This window comes from Chrysoperla carnea, assembly GCF_905475395.1.
Source record: "Chrysoperla carnea chromosome X unlocalized genomic scaffold, inChrCarn1.1 SUPER_X_unloc_172, whole genome shotgun sequence".
NCBI classification, from domain to species: Eukaryota; Metazoa; Arthropoda; class Insecta; order Neuroptera; family Chrysopidae; genus Chrysoperla; species Chrysoperla carnea.
Window position 1 is genome coordinate 12,501 of NW_025408125.1, and position 6,379 is coordinate 18,879.

The following is a 6,379-nucleotide window of genomic DNA, read 5'->3' on the forward strand; positions in this document are numbered from 1 at the left end:
CTCCAGGGCCTCGCTGGAGTATTTGCTACTACCACCAAGATCTGCACCGATGGCGGCTCCAGATGGCCTCACGGCCAATCCTTCCGCGCACACCACCGCGACCCTCCTACTCGTTAGGGTTTCATGATAAAAGATAAATCTTTTATCGAAAATACCAACTAACGGTAGAGTATAAGCATGACGCTTCAGCGCCATCCATTTTCAGGGCTAGTTGCTTCGGCAGGTGAGTTGTTACACACTCCTTAGCGGATTCCGACTTCCATGGCCACCGTCCTGCTGTCTTAAGCAACCAACGCCTTTCATGGTATCCCATAAGCGTCAATTTTGGCGCTTTAACTCTACGTTTGGTTCATCCCACAGCGCCAGTTCTGCTTACCAAAAGTGGCCCACTTGGCACTCTGATCCATATATAAAAAATATATTCTCATAGCTTCACATTATAAATAATGTTTTTAAGCAAGCTAGAGATCTCACCCATTTAAAGTTTGAGAATAGGTTGAGGTCGTTTCGGCCCCAAGGCCTCTAATCATTCGCTTTACCGGATGAGACTCTTATATAATGAACGCCAGCTATCCTGAGGGAAACTTCGGAGGGAACCAGCTACTAGATGGTTCGATTAGTCTTTCGCCCCTATACCCAGTTCCGACGATCGATTTGCACGTCAGAATCGCTACGGACCTCCATCAGGGTTTCCCCTGACTTCATCCTGACCAGGCATAGTTCACCATCTTTCGGGTCCCAGCGTGTACGCTCTAGGTGCGCCTCTATTATAATATAATCCGAAAACTAAATTATAATAATATAAGACGCCCTAGGAGTGCGATATTTAATACATAATATAAATATATCCTCCTTTTATCATTTATAAAAAAATATAAATAATATTTACTTTCATTGTGCCTTTGGGTTTCATAAAATTTATAAATATTTCGATGAAAAAATATTTTATTCCCAATGACTTGCGTACATGCTAGACTCCTTGGTCCGTGTTTCAAGACGGGTCCTGAAAGTACCCAAAGCTATATCGTCGCTGACAGATAAATTTTTAATAAAAAAAAATGAGCCAGTTCATTATCATACACCTACTGACAGTTAAATAGTATCATATAACGGCATAAAATCCGTATATATAATATGTTTTAATAAAAAAACCTATTTATACTCGTGGTGGATCTGAACGCGTTAATAACGCGACTCAATATCAATTTATAATTAATACCATCAAACAATTAATCAAGAAACATAGGCGTTTAACATACACAAAATATTATCAAAAAATAATATTGTACATTAATCAACGCACCAATGCCTATAGATTAATATTTAATGGGTCGCAACGTCCTACAAGATGAGAAGTGCATACCTCGTTATCATACAATTAACAATATACAGCAGTGCATATATTTTTACTAAAAATAAATTCCTAATAAAAATTTTTGTCACATGCTAGTACAAATTGGTTGATTAACGATAAAAAGTAAATGAATCTCATCTTTCGACCTTTCGGGTTTCTCAGGTTTACCCCTGAACGGTTTTACGTACTCTTTAACTCTCTCTTCAAAGTTCTTTTCAACTTTCCCTCACGGTACTTGTTCGCTATCGGTCTCGTGGTAATATTTAGCCTTAGATGGAGTTTACCACCCACTTAGAGCTGCACTCTCAAGCAACCCGACTCTAAGGAAAGATTCACCTATCATCAATAATAATCACTACGGGCCTGGCACCCTCTATGGGTATATGGCCCCATTCAAGATGGACTTGGATGTATTATATAACAATAGGTTTATATTGAATCTTCCTAAACACTACATTCCCCAAGTGTCTGTTTATCAGCCACGGGGTTCAGTGCTGGGCTTATCCCTGTTCGCTCGCCGCTACTAAGGGAATCCTAGTTAGTTTCTTTTCCTCCGCTTAATAATATGCTTAAATTCAGCGGGTAATCTCACCTACTCTGAGGTCGTAAAAGTTTTTAGAAGTATTAAAACAAAAATTTTTTTTATATATTATGTTTTTGTTATATTTTATAAGTAAACAATTTTCTTAATTATTCATACTCAAATTTTTTTAATATTATTATATAATATTATTTTTATATTTATCTAAAGAGAAGAAAATAAAAAATAAATAATTATATATATTAATTTTTTTCGAGTATATTGAAAATTTTATTACAAATAAAATATTCCATAACAAAATATTAATATATAATATTTTTGTTTATTCTTCTTTATTTAATATTTTAAAAATATATTATTAATATCATTTATTATTAATATTATTATTAACATAAAGTTTTATAATATTATATATAAATGATAAAAAATAATATTGATATATTAATTTAAAAATGTCGACAAATAATAAAAAATATATAAATTTTAAATGCTATTAAAAACATTTTATATTTATTTTTTTCTTATATTTGGCGTAAAACATTCATATATAAATAATTTTACATTTCTTTTATAAAAATTTTATTTATCAATTTAATTAAATATGAAAAAATAAATTTTCTTTTTTAATTATTGATAAATTTCTTTTTCATAAAAAAAATTTTATGTAAAATAATCTTTTATTATATTAATATAATGTATACGACCCTCAGCCAGATGTGGTCCGGGAACAGTATCCAAGGACCGCAATGTGCGTTCGAAATGTCAATGTTCATGTGTCCTGCAGTTCACAAGTTGACGCGCAATTAGCTGCGTTCTTCATCGACCCACGAGCCAAGTGATCCACCGTCCAGGGTAATCTTTTTAAATTTTAAATGTAAGTATTATTATTAATAATAATCTTTATTTTTAATATAAAAAATAAAATTATTAATTTATATATCTTTATAAATTCTTTTAAAATAAAAAAATTTTTCTAGAATATAAATTATATATTTTATTTTAAATATATATATATATAAATTAAAGATATTATGGTATTAATAAATATATACATAACATTTTTGATATTTTTGTTAGTGCTAGCTAGATATAATAATTAATATTTGGTATATTTTATAGAAATGTATTTATTTTTTTTTTATAAATTATTTTCTACATAAAAATATATATAATATTAATATGGTACAAAACAAATGGGTTTGTTTTTTAACATAATAACTTTTAATAAAAAAAAAGAAATATCAAGACAAAACATAAAGAAATTTAAATTTGAAATAAATTTTATTCTTTAAAAAAATTTTATCTTGTGTTTTCTTTATTTTTATTATATAACATAGAAAAATAAAAATATAGATTATATCAATTATAATCTTATTTTATTTTTCTTAATAGAGATTATATACATATAAACAAATAATTTCAATATATTCTATTTTAAATTTCACTTTTTTATAAGAGAAATTATTTATAGATTTTATTAATAATTATTGTTTAATAATAATAATAATATTGAATATAAAAATATTTTATATGTAACAAATATATTATTAATATTTATATAATATTCTCTATATTATATGTATAGATATATTATGTGTATAAAAAAAGTTTGGCGTATTACTTTAATATGATATCATAACCAAAATAAATCTCTTTTAACACATAATTACTATTATATATTTTGAGAAAATTACATATTAATATGTTATTTTGTTAAAAAAAATATTTCTTATCAATAATATTTTTATTTTTTGGAATATTTAAAAACAATACAAAAAATATAAATAAATATATTTTATATATATCGTTAATGATCCTTCCGCAGGTTCACCTACGGAAACCTTGTTACGACTTTTACTTCCTCTAAATGATCAAGTTTGGTCATCTTCCCAGCAACATCGGCAATATCAGAAATATTGCCGCGTACCAGTCCGAAGACCTCACTAAATCATTCAATCGGTAGTAGCGACGGGCGGTGTGTACAAAGGGCAGGGACGTAATCAACGCGAGCTTATGACTCGCGCTTACTGGGAATTCCTCGTTCATGGGGAACAATTGCAAGCCCCAATCCCTAGCACGAAGGAGGTTCAGCGGGTTACCCGGACCTTTCGGCCTGGGAGGACACGCTGATTCCTTCAGTGTAGCGCGCGTGCGGCCCAGAACATCTAAGGGCATCACAGACCTGTTATTGCTCAATCTCGTGCGGCTAGAATGCCGCCTGTCCCTCTAAGAAGAATTATTTGTACGCCGGCAGTAAAAACCACATCAAAAAACTGCGTACCCATACACCATAACATATGCAACATAAAGCACAATATATACAAAATATAATCTTGATCGTTAAATCTCAAAAATACATGCATATATAAATACAATACATAACACACATGAAAATGAATGAAATGGGAAACAAACAGCCGATGGGCCTTGAGATGCCGGTAAAGTACGTCTATTTAGCAGGCTAGAGTCTCGTTCGTTATCGGAATTAACCAGACAAATCGCTCCACCAACTAAGAACGGCCATGCACCACCACCCACCGAATCAAGAAAGAGCTCTCAATCTGTCAATCCTTCCGGTGTCCGGGCCTGGTGAGGTTTCCCGTGTTGAGTCAAATTAAGCCGCAGGCTCCACTCCTGGTGGTGCCCTTCCGTCAATTCCTTTAAGTTTCAGCTTTGCAACCATACTTCCCCCGGAACCCAAAAGCTTTGGTTTCCCGGAAGCTGCCCGCCGAGTCATCGGAGGAACTTCGGCGGATCGCTAGCTGGCATCGTTTATGGTTAGAACTAGGGCGGTATCTGATCGCCTTCGAACCTCTAACTTTCGTTCTTGATCAATCAAAACATTTTTGGCAAATGCTTTCGCTTCTGTCCGTCTTGCGACGATCCAAGAATTTCACCTCTAACGTCGCAATACGAATGCCCCCATCTGTCCGTATTAATCATTACCTCGGAGTTCCGAAAACCAACAAAATAGAACCGAGGTCCTATTCCATTATTCCATGCACACAATATTCAGGCAAAATTTGAGCCTGCCTTAAGCACTCTAATTTGTTCAAAGTAAACGTACCGGCCCACCTCGACACTCAATTAAGAGCACCGCGACGGGATTGCAATTGGGGGCTGCCACCGCTCTTAACGGTTAAACACTTACGACAAATTACATAATAAAAATATATATAATGCATTAAATAAATAATAACACTAAAATATACTTTATACATAATCTGTACCACCCACCGGTAGGACGTCCCACATAACATGCTAGTTAAACAATGCGAGCATTGAACCAACAGTGTAGGACACAGATTCGACTACGAGCTTTTTAACCGCAACAACTTTAATATACGCTATTGGAGCTGGAATTACCGCGGCTGCTGGCACCAGACTTGCCCTCCAATGGATCCTCGTTAAAGGATTTAAAGTGTACTCATTCCGATTACGGGGCCTCGGATGAGTCCCGTATCGTTATTTTTCGTCACTACCTCCCCGTGCCGGGAGTGGGTAATTTGCGCGCCTGCTGCCTTCCTTGGATGTGGTAGCCGTTTCTCAGGCTCCCTCTCCGGAATCGAACCCTGATTCCCCGTTACCCGTTACAACCATGGTAGGCGCAGAACCTACCATCGACAGTTGATAAGGCAGACATTTGAAAGATGCGTCGCCGGTACGAGACCGTGCGATCAGCTTAAAGTTATTCAGAGTCACCAAATTAAACGATGCAAATTAAAATTTACACCGATTGGTTTTGATCTAATAAAAGCATTCCTTCCATCTCTGGTCGGAACTCTGTTTGCATGTATTAGCTCTAGAATTACCACAGTTATCCAAGTAAATGTGGGTACGATCTAAGGAACCATAACTGATATAATGAGCCTTTCGCGGTTTCACCTTAATTTGGCTTGTACTGAGACATGCATGGCTTAATCTTTGAGACAAGCATATGACTACTGGCAGGATCAACCAGGGAACTATTTGTATTTATAATATTAAATATATAATAATATACATGATATTTTTGTTTTCTTATTATAAGAAAAAAAATTTTCATACAATAATTATTAATATATAATAATATTATTACAATTTCATTTTAAATATCAGATGGTCTCACCCATTACTGATATAAATTTTTTTTTTTTTATATCTCTATTGTTTTAAAATTAATAGAAAAAACATATGAGATATATATATTATTATTAATTTTTTTTTTTTTCAAATATATATTTTATTATGTCATTTATATAATTTTTTTGCTTTTACAAAAAGAAATATATAACATGTTATTCATAATAAATATTATTGAATAAAAAAAAAAAAAAATAATTATGATTTTTGTCAGACCATCACCAAATGGGTCTTAAAATATTTCAAACATTTTCTCATACTCGTCGCTAGATTGAAAGCGTCATTTATTTTTTAATTTTATTTAAAAAGTTAATTTTAAATAAAAAACGTTATAATAACACTTAATATTCTCGCTTGGTATG

The 6,379-nt window shown here is 32.7% G+C and overlaps 2 non-coding genes across 2 annotated transcripts; both read right to left on the bottom strand.

Annotated features, from left to right (window-relative positions):
* Positions 1 to 2,595: 2,595 nt before the first annotated feature.
* LOC123303989 lies at positions 2,596 to 2,750 on the bottom strand. The gene has a single exon (XR_006536051.1). It is a non-coding gene; the product is annotated as a 5.8S ribosomal RNA (ribosomal RNA).
* Positions 2,751 to 3,703: 953 nt separating this feature from the next.
* On the bottom strand, positions 3,704 to 5,859 carry LOC123303991. Its single transcript, XR_006536053.1, has one exon. It is a non-coding gene; the product is annotated as a small subunit ribosomal RNA (ribosomal RNA).
* Positions 5,860 to 6,379: the final 520 nt, after the last annotated feature.